Source organism: Cinclus cinclus, chromosome 4 (assembly GCF_963662255.1).
Source record: "Cinclus cinclus chromosome 4, bCinCin1.1, whole genome shotgun sequence".
Lineage (NCBI taxonomy): Eukaryota > Metazoa > Chordata > Aves > Passeriformes > Cinclidae > Cinclus > Cinclus cinclus.
In genome coordinates this window covers 27,925,576-27,936,001 of record NC_085049.1, presented here as the reverse complement: position 1 = coordinate 27,936,001, position 10,426 = coordinate 27,925,576, and positions in this window count along the sequence as shown.

The window sequence follows — 10,426 nt, the reverse complement described above, 5'->3', positions numbered from 1 at the left end:
CCTGGTACAGAGCTGAGCTCTGTGAGAGGGCTTTGCTATCACAGCAATGCAGACTTCACTCTGAGCAGCCTGCTCCCGTTGAGGTCTGCTTTGAATTTCAGAGCTGTGAAGGCCAAGGGTTTATCAGGATGGGAAGAAATAGCAGGGAATTAAACAGTCAAAGGAAAAGTGCAGTTTCTTACAAAGAAGCAGTCATTGTTCAGTCTTTGCAAGTCAACAGCGGATGAAAGGTAGCAGAGATGCTGTGTTTGAGGCATGCTGGTGATGCTGGGGCAAGTCAAGGGGCCTGCATGGTGAGCTCTGGGATGGCAACAGCCTCTGTCACTCCTGGCTGGCCACAGGCTCATTGCTTTGTTTGGCATTGGTTAGCAGGCTGATAATACCAGAGCTGACTTGGCATAGTTCTTCCACTTCTGACTCATGCAAATGAACAAGACCATGCTCCCTCTGAGCAGGAGGGAGCAAAAAATTTAGGAAATGTAGGTGGTCTTGTTAGGTGGCCTGGTTTTGGTCTCAGCAGGAAAAGAGCTCAGCTGTGACTCTTTAGAGGGCCCCTGGGGAAGAGTCCGATAATGTAACAGAATAATGAGTGTCGAACTATGAAAGCATTTCATTAGCGGCATCCTCACCCCATGCAGCCCCAGTCTGCTGTAGATGTCATGTGTGTCTGACAAGAAAGATTATCCTGCCTCTGAAACAGAGCACTTGCATTCCAGTGAGGGGGTCCTCACTCCCGGGTGGGCACAAAACATTAGCAGATACTCAAAGCAAAGGGAAAGCTGAACTTTGGGGTTCTCCTCAGTGACACAGCAGGGGATTTCTCTGCTCTGAAGAACTGGTGCTTTTGCTGCCTGTCCCTCTGTTCAATCTGCTGAGGCCCCACTGCGTTTGAGATGAAGCTGACAAGTAGATTTCATTCTCCTAAACCTAATTCTCAAAATTTGCATTCTTTTCCTTCCTAATTCAGTAGGAATTTTCCCTTTGCGTCCGGCTGGAATCTTGAATAGATGGTGCTAATTCAAAACAGTTCCCAAACTGAGTTACCAAGCCCAGGTGCCCAGAATTGGGAGGGAGCAGTGTGTGTGTAAGCCTCAGCCCTCGCCTTCGTGACTGAGACACGGGCACAGCAAACCTCTGCTCTTCCATAGGTGGCTTGTGTGATATTGGGTTATTGAAATCCTTCTCCGGTGAACTACAGTTAATAAGTTTTCCCTTCTCTTGCTGTCTGCTTTGTCTAGCTGCATTGCAGTTTTCTGTGTGACCCTGTGGCTCTGCCTGGTGTATCCTCTCGTGCCGGAGAGCCGGACCCCAAGACGTGAGCAGCAGCCTGGAAAGCAGCGCTGAGCTGGCAGCAGCAGGGCTGGGCAGCTTGGGCACCGCAGGGAGCAGCAAACAAAGGTGGGCTTTACGTTCAGCTAATGCAAACCTGGGCTTTGTACACAAATCTTTCTTGAAGTCAGGCCACTTTCTTTTCGAAATGCAAGCACTTTCGTGACAGCATCTCTAACTCAACCTTCAAGGAGCAGCTGGCTTTTTAAGTTGGTTCTTCTTCCCCCTTCCCTGCACAAGCGCTGAGCAGCTGAGCCCTCTGCCCCTGCGGCCACGCTCCTGAGGCTTTCCGTGCTGTCGCTGCCACAGGAAAGGGCACCTGCTTTCTCCCTTGCCACAAAGCAGGCTCTGCAGACCTCCATTTTTAGCACGGATGAATCACGTTTCCCCCGCTGTTGGCGGAGAGCAAAGACCCGAGCAGCCCCGACCACCGGCATCGCTGCCTAAACGTGAGCGGTGTCCCCGAGCAGATGGGGACGGCTGGGCGGGCGGCTGTGCTTGGGGACACGAGCAGGAGTCGGCGGGGAGGGGAGATGCTTCGTCGAAAAGGTTTTGACCCCTCGCGGGGCTGGATATGCCACTGTAACACCTCTGTTCCCTTCATTTGGTCCGGGAGGGTTGCCATCTTCTGTACCCCCAGCCTGCTCTTCCCTGCTCCCGCTCTCTGCTTCGACCCCAGATTTTATTTGCAGCAGCAAATAAGCACCGGCAGTACAAGTGCGTTCTCTTGAAACGTGGCAAAATTAGGCACATTCTTGGAGTTCTGTGTTTAATATATCACCTAGATTTCTCCCTTCCTCAGCTGTTAGTGCCAGGGAAGAGGTCAGTAAATTTATGCCAGTACTGATGGGGTTTTTGACAGAGATGGTTTTTTTTTACACTTCTCCATTCTGATTTTTCATTTGATTCCTTACTACTGATGGTGTTTTAGACAGGACCTCTTTGGAGGCAAGAGGGACTCCATCCTAAAAACTGCAGGAGACTCTTTGTTTTGCTACACCCCAAAGTCTGTCAAAAAAACCAGTCAGCTTGGGAAGAACCATCAGGTGCTTCCTTGTTTTTGACTGTCAGGTCTTTATAGGTACAATGCCTAAATCAGGCAAAAATAATCAACTTAGACAATTTTGATACTTAATACCATAATCAACAAAATAATTATGTTTAAAAATTCCTTGCTATAATTTTTTAATAGTTTAGTTCTAGATTAACTCAATTAAAGCTCAATAATTTAAAAAATTATATTTATGCTTCTCTCTTTGGTCTGCTCTTTTGCTTTGCTTCTGCTAGGACAGTTGGAAGCACTTTTGTTTATTTTTTTAAATTTCTTTTTTATATATTTGAGGTAGTTTGGGTACCTTTCCATTTATTATGAATACCCTGAATGTTGGGCATTCAGCCCGGGATACCTGCAGCCTGATGCTGGCTGCACACTCCAAACACTACAGAAAATGTGTGTCTGCTGCATGACTGTCTGCTGCACTGTTGTCTGCTGCAGGATTGTCTGCTGCATTGTTGTCAGCCTGAGGATACATGTGCAGTGAAGAAGCACTAATATCAGTGCAGTGTTGTGCCTGCCAGGTTTCCTGAAGCCCTTACACTGGAAACATGACAGGCTCCAATCCATATTCAGTTTTAGTTGTTTATTTGCTGGGGGAAGGTGGGAGCTAAACTACTCTGATATCTCTATACATTTCAATCAAATCACAGACTTCAACACATTAAATGGCCCCAAAAAGGGATTAATGGTGTTAGAGTACGTGCAGTACTCTAACATCAAGGCCCCAGCAGGAATCAATCCCTTCTATGATAGACAGGAAACCTCCTTGTAAACTCATGTTGATATCCTGCTTGTGTTTGTAATGTTTTGTACAGTGATTCTGATCAGAAGCCACCTAATCTTTATTATTTTTAGTTTTCAAAGAGCATTTCCAGTACCCCATAACTCAGAGACCACCTACCTCCCAGTTTTGCTCTTTGTCGTCCATCCTTCTGTGAGGATGGGGATGGTGAGAGGTGTCCAATCCCATTCCTGACACAAGCAGACACAACCTCTTAAAACACACAACATGATTTTTTTTATTTGTTTAATCAGTTTACATTCCACAACTGACAGTTTACTTACTTTTTTTTTAATTTTCCATGAACAAGTTGTTTAGTTATTTACCAGACAAGATTTTAATTGATGGAAATACAGTATTCTGTGCCAATCCGAATAAAACCAAAACAAATCAAAACAAAAGGGAAATTGTAAGATGTAGCCAGTTTTTCGTCAAAGTCCTGTGATGCTTTCTGCAACTCTTGTCTTTCAAAGTTAGAGGGTTTTGCTCATTCTCCCTGTTAGTTCCCTGATCTCAACCCTGCCACTGAAATGTTCCTTCAGGGCCACAAACTGCAAACACTGATGTGTGTACACAAACACCTGTGTGTGTGTCTGCAGATTAGCACCTTGGATTAACAGAACAAGAAAACTGGGGGTGTTTCATGTTTAAACAAATTCTGTTCACCTCTGCTGCAATAGATTACAGTAAGAAATGGAAAGTACAATACACTTGATGTCACATTACTTGTGAAATTAGCCACCACACTCACATCTCACCAGAACAACCTAACAAAACAGTCAGTGGTTGTTGATGTATTGTTAGCACCGATGGCCACAGGAGCCACTTTGCCTCTTACAGCAGCACAGAGGTCCCAGCCTCACAGGATATGTCACTCTCTATTACTTCTGGCAACTGGATGTTTCTACCCAAAAGTCCTAAAACTCTGTGTGTATAGGCTAAAAAATATATACTCCACTTGGCTAAGCAGTTGCATACACAGTTCAAATATCCTTTACAATGCCCAAACCATAATCAGAAATGGACATGGTTTTGGACTTTTCAAAATATGTTGAAGTTTCATATCTATTTCAGTGTGATTCCCAGTCTAGGAAAGAACTTAAGCATGTGGCTAGCTTTAAGCATGACAGTAGCCTCCTTAATGGGAAATTTATGCTTGAAATTAGGCAAGTGCTTTGTGGGATCAAAGCTCTGTAGCAGTGCTCTGAAGAAATCGGGATCCTGAGCGTCCTAATCCCGGCTTTCATATTTACAGCCACTGCAGATTTGGGTAAACCAAGCTACTGTCTGAATTTTCAAAACTGCTGAAAAGAGAAGGCTCCACCTGCAGATGGTTGAATTTGTGAGGGGGCATCAAACCACTAGATAGAAGGTCTTTCCCCAGGCTTTTGGCTTCCCATCTCCAAAATGGCTGTAATACCTACCTGCCTCAGACAGGTCTGATGGGACTCATACTTGTAAAATTTACTATAGAGAAAATATGCCAGATAAATGTGATGTATTGCTGCATTTCTCTGAATATGCCTGAGTATTGTGGCATTCTAGGTCTTTCTTAATCCAGCTTTGATGTGTGTGTACTGCACTTAGAGGAAACATAAACAGCTGGCCAAGATGTACCCGCATGACAAATGTCCTGTACCAGTCATATTATTTTACATGGGAATGTCCTAGGAAAGTGCTGACATACTTCAATTTGCAGGCATTTAAGTGAATTATTATCCCAAGCCTCCCAAACTGTCAATTAGAAGCAGTGATGACTGCAACTTTCATCATCATCAAGGGATGATTATGTGAATTGCTTCATTTCTTCTGAGCAAGAAAAAAAAAATCATAGGAAAAAAGGACCAATGAGAAAGTCAAGAAAGGGAAACCCTCCCAAAACTTTTGGCCAGTGTAGTAATGTGTGGTTGGGCTGAATATTACTTGGTGCAGAAGAAATCCTGAAGAGCAAATATCTTCATGAGATGTGCCTACAGTGGATGGTGTGGAGTCCGGTGTGTCTGATTTCTCCCTGCCCCTTGTACCCAGTGCTCGTGTCCCCACACAGGAGTGTTTTGCACATCAAAACACATTTCCCATGGGCACAAGTGGGAGAGTGAGAATCAACCCACGTGCTGAACTGGCCGAGAGGTTCATGAGCAGCAGGGTAGCTTGCAGGGGAAGGTGACACCGGAGCTCTGGTGGCCTGAGAGCTCCACCCATTGTCTTTCCTTACCAGGCATTTCTCTGTCCCATGGAGCCTGGGCATTCGCTCCCTTGTGGCAGGGTCATGGGAGAGGTTATGGCTTTCATTAGGAGGTGAGATGGGTTTTTTTGAGAGAAAGTGGAAAGTTATCCAAGAAGATTATCCAAGTGTGTCATGGGGGTAAGAGGTCAGGCAGTCCCCTCTCGTCAAGCCACACCTTGGCAAAGTGAACCCAGCTTGGATGGACAAGCAGGACTGTTGAAAAGAATGGGAAACAAAGACAAGCTGGTATGGAGTCATCCCTTAGAACCTCCTCCCACGTGATATTGTGCATTGACTTTATGATGTTTTAAAAGGTGGTTTTCTTTGACACTAAAACTCTGAAAAACCTGCAAAATCCTTGTGGGACACAGTGAGTTAACAGTCTAAAGAGCAACCTTTGAGAATCCCACATCCCAGTACCTTCCTCACCCCTCTCACAGAGTGGGAGGGCAGGAGAGTGATGATAAGAATTTAGGAACATTCTGAAAACTGTTGCAGAAAATTGTGCTGCATCCTTAAATTTGATATATTCTCAAGCTCCTCCTCATTTCCAGAGTTCACTCTTAAAGCCTTTATTTCTTTTTCACAGACATCTCAAATAACAAAACAGTCACATATGCAAGAGCTGGTATGGAATGAAATTTAGAAAAAAATGTCTTTACAAGAAGCATGTCTGTATTCTCACACACAGGGAGGAAAAGGAAGAGAGGGAGACAGAGATATATATCTTACGCCTCAAAAAAGGGAAAGGGAGAACAGGAGAAGAATGTCAGGATGATACACTACATCTTAGGCAAGGCAGCACCATGCTGAAAAATAACATTTGATCCCTGGAACTCAGCTTTATCTTCCACTTTTTAACTAGAGTCTTTCCTTAAGTACTAGTATACAGTATTGAATCTTCATTTTACAGTTCCCTGCAGGTCAGCTGAAGTCCCTCTTACCAAAACCTTAAGAGTATTTTTAAAAATAAAGCTGTTCTAAGAGATGGGTGAAGATTGTCAAGTCACTGAGTTAAATTTAGCTGTAGAAACAAATAGTAGTGACCATACATTGGCACAAGATCCAGAGTTCATTTAGCCTTAGAGTTTTCAGAAATCAGTTTAATTTTCCCACTCCTCTGACTGTGTTTGTTTTATTCAGGTAATATATGGGACTATACAAGAGTTCCAAAGTTCTAATACTAGATTAAATTGCTGTTCCTTCTAGATAGACTTGCTATCAATACGCAATTCCAAATTTTGTCTCTGAGAAACTCTCACCATGAGATGGAGATGTACGTTCAGCCTTGTCAGAGCAGATTTCTGAAAAATACAGCCAGTCATCCTCTTGTTGAGTTCTCAGTTTGGTTTTTCTGAGGACAACTATAATCCCAACAATAAGGGATGAAATTGCAATCTCTTTAATCTCCATGTAAGCTGTTTGTAAAGCAGTTATTAACATTGAAAAAAATAATATGAAACTACCCAGACTGTATCTTGGAGGAGAATTTTTGATTATCACTACCAGCTAGATGACTTTTCCAGGCCAGTTTGGGGATAAAGCAAGAAAAGTAACCTTCAATCGTTTAAGATATAAATTCACTCTTTGAACTGCTTCAACAATGCCCAGGACTGGCAGAGAAAGGCAAAGAGTTCAGACTACAGACCTCTGACCTCCAGCACAGTGGTCTGTGCCTGGAGGCCACCACAAGGCACTCACCTCAAATGCTATTTCCAGGGGTTGGGACAAGCCCTATCCTTTGCAGTCATGTTGCAGTTTGGGAGGGAAAGGCTGTTGTGAACATCTCCTTTTGTTCCAACAGGCTTTCACAATTAAAACCTGTGTTTCACAGGTGAGCCCAGGCCATGCACTCAAAGCACACAGACACGGCTGATCTCCACATGGATGCTCTTCTGCACTAGGTATCTGATTCACCTCACAAGGATTTAAGATCTTGGGATCACCCAAGACAGGTGAGTGGTCATTGTATGAGGCAAGAAGGAGCTCCTAAAGCTTAGATGTTAATTTTGCTAGGTCACCACCTGTAAGCAACAGTGTCTCTTCACTACCTGTACAAGAAGCCAAGGGAGATGAGCCCATTAACATAATGAACTTAGTTAAGTGTCTAAGGTTAATGGGGGCAAAGGCAGGTCACAAAATCCTGGCTTTTTCGTGGCTCAGTGTCATCCACAAAGGTGCTCCTCCCAAATGTACACCTAAAGAGAAGAACAGCATCTGTACAAAGGGCCTTCTGATAAAGGACAAGAGAAGCAATTGAGAGAGCTAATGCTGAAGAGAAATTCTACCCTTGCCTTTTCAGTCCATTCCTTTTCCTTAAAAAAGCCCTTGAAATCCAGTCCTTTGACTGGATGTACATGTGTGGACGTGCGTGCTGCTGACTTAAGTGTGGTACCCTTCCTCAACTGGTGCAATGGCAAAATGAGGATTTTCCTGGGAAATAGTACTTTTTAGTTTGTTTTGGTTTAAATCTGAGATACGTGAGGATTGTGAAAAAGAAACAGTCATTTGCCTGAAATTCTGTACATCAACCCCAGGTTATTTCAGGCAATCATGAAGATACGGACATTTTTCATAAATTTACAAATATATATACAAATGTACACGTCTATACAAGTGTATGTGTGTCAGCCTGTGGGCAAGATTTAGTAATGATTTATTCCAGCTACACACAAGTATAATGGCTGTTTTTTTACAAAAAGAGATTGGTAGAAAGTTGGAGTGATTTAGCAGTGACTTTTCCAACATCTATGCAAAAGATCCTTAAGTGGGCTGACAGAGAAGTGCAGCTCCCTTACCTAAGTCCCCTCATCACATATACACATAAACAGGACCCAGTCTTACATCTGCTAATGAAACTAATTTCTCCTTGATCTCAATGACCTGTAATCAAAGAGAATTTTACTTGAGAAAGAACTGAAAGTTCAAGCCCCTTACAGAGCCAGTTTACAGTTTTGAAAGTTGTAAAGTCTGTCATACTAGGCCTCAAAATGCTTTAGAATAAGGTTACTGCACAAAAATACCTTCAAAACTTCCTAAATATGCTTTTCTGTGTAAGTAGAGGAAATTTTGTCCTGCAAAAGATCAAACCGCAAATACATAGATATAAACACTCCAAGTGATGGAAATTGCCAAGTAAAAATAGTAACAGTTTAAATTAGATATCTGTGATTGCTGTTGGTGCCCAGGAGTTATAAATAATTCAGTACACTCTAACTGAACAGTCTAAGGCTGCACTTTTGTTGTTCTGATTACCTGAACCTTTTTCTTATGATCTATATTGTTAATGAGTAACTCTTTGTAATAAAAAAAAAATACAGCCTTATGTTCTACAGCCAGAAGAAAACTCTTCTTGAGATAAAACATCATGAGATCTTAAGCAAATTAGAAGCACATTTTTTTTTTTTAAAATACATAGGCACCAAAAGCATTTAGAGTTTCTTTCACTGTCTAAAGAGGAATTGGATGCTGAAGCCGTTTTGTGTATCCGGCCCCAGGACACTAAGCCATGACTGATTCACACTCCTTTGAGTCTACATCATTTTGAAACTGGGGCAAAATCCACAGGTTTCTGAAGGCTTTACTCTTTATCTCACCTACTGCAGAATTGCTGTAGCTGCTTGAGTATTTCTGACCTGTGGGCATAGTAACAAGGCAACTTGAAGCAACTGCCTTCACAGAGCTATTCCTGTGTCCTGATGCCACAGGTAGGGCTCAGACCCACGGGATATAAAGCTCCCTGCTGTGCCCTGCAGCTTTAACCACGGTCTTCATGCTTCCAACAGCCTGCACAAGCCCTCTGCACACTCAGGATTGTCCTGCCATGGCACTGCCTCTTGGCACAGTGGGGTTGTTACACTAGGGGATTGTAAACATTTCTGATTTGGAGGGGATACATTGGCATCTCTTCCTTAAACATCCAAATACTTTTTAAATGGAAAATACCAAATTTATCCCAGTTGTATTGTGCTTCCTCATGCATCTCCAGCAGAGTTTGCATGTGATCTGCACACACAACCTAACAGGGACATGGATGGCATCTGAATTGCATTGCAGCTCCCGAGTTAAGCATGAAAGAATGGAGAACAACTATGCTGCATTTTGCTATGTATTTTCTCCCTATTTTCTCTCTACAGTTTTACAGGTTCCTGGCATCCACATCATGTGGGATGTGCACATGCATGTGTTTAAGGAAAGAAGGGAATGAGGGTGCCCATGTGTACACACCCTATGCAAGAAAATCTTGGAAGTCACTTTTTGCCACTGTGCAGGAGTGCTAATAAGTGAAGGAAGAACATAAAAGTGCAGTCCTAGAAGGGTCTGACAATTCCTGCTGCTGATGCTGAGGGTAACACTGGATTATCCTCACACAATTCTACAAATTTTGAAGCAACTGCTATTGGGTCTCCTTTTTTCCACTTTCCCACTTTTTCCTGGAGATAACCTATCTGAGACTGATACTTTCATTGAAAGTCTTCCCTGAGCAAGGGAAGGACACTTGATCTGTGATTCTGGAGTGCTTTACTAGGAGTGATCAGAATTTCATTTTCCTCTTATGGCCTATATTGAGGCAGTCATCCAGACTCTTTCTCAAGTTAAATCCTAAACTTGTGGGAGGCGTACTGCAATTAAATTGACAGCACTGTACCAGGCTCCAGTTCTCCAACTGATGTCAGCACTGAGTTTGTCAGAGCCCCCTGGCACCAGCAGCATTTGTTGTCAAAATGTTGGAGTCTATGGCTCTGAAGAAGGTTTTATGATTGGGGTGTTAGTGGGGCTTACAGGGTGGAAACCTTTAGTTGAACTGGGGGGATGGCAAGGAAGGGAGGGGCGGTAGCATTGGATGACTTTCTTTCTAAAGCCAAAGAAGAGATATCGTGCACACATTTAATTTCTGGTGTTAACCAAGACAGCACTAAAATATTTTCTAAGGCACCTGAGCTTTCTATGAACCTCAACAGACTATGGAATAGTTGCATTATATTCCTGGCTGGAATACAGTGGGCTATATGTCTGGAAACAGTGGACTAAA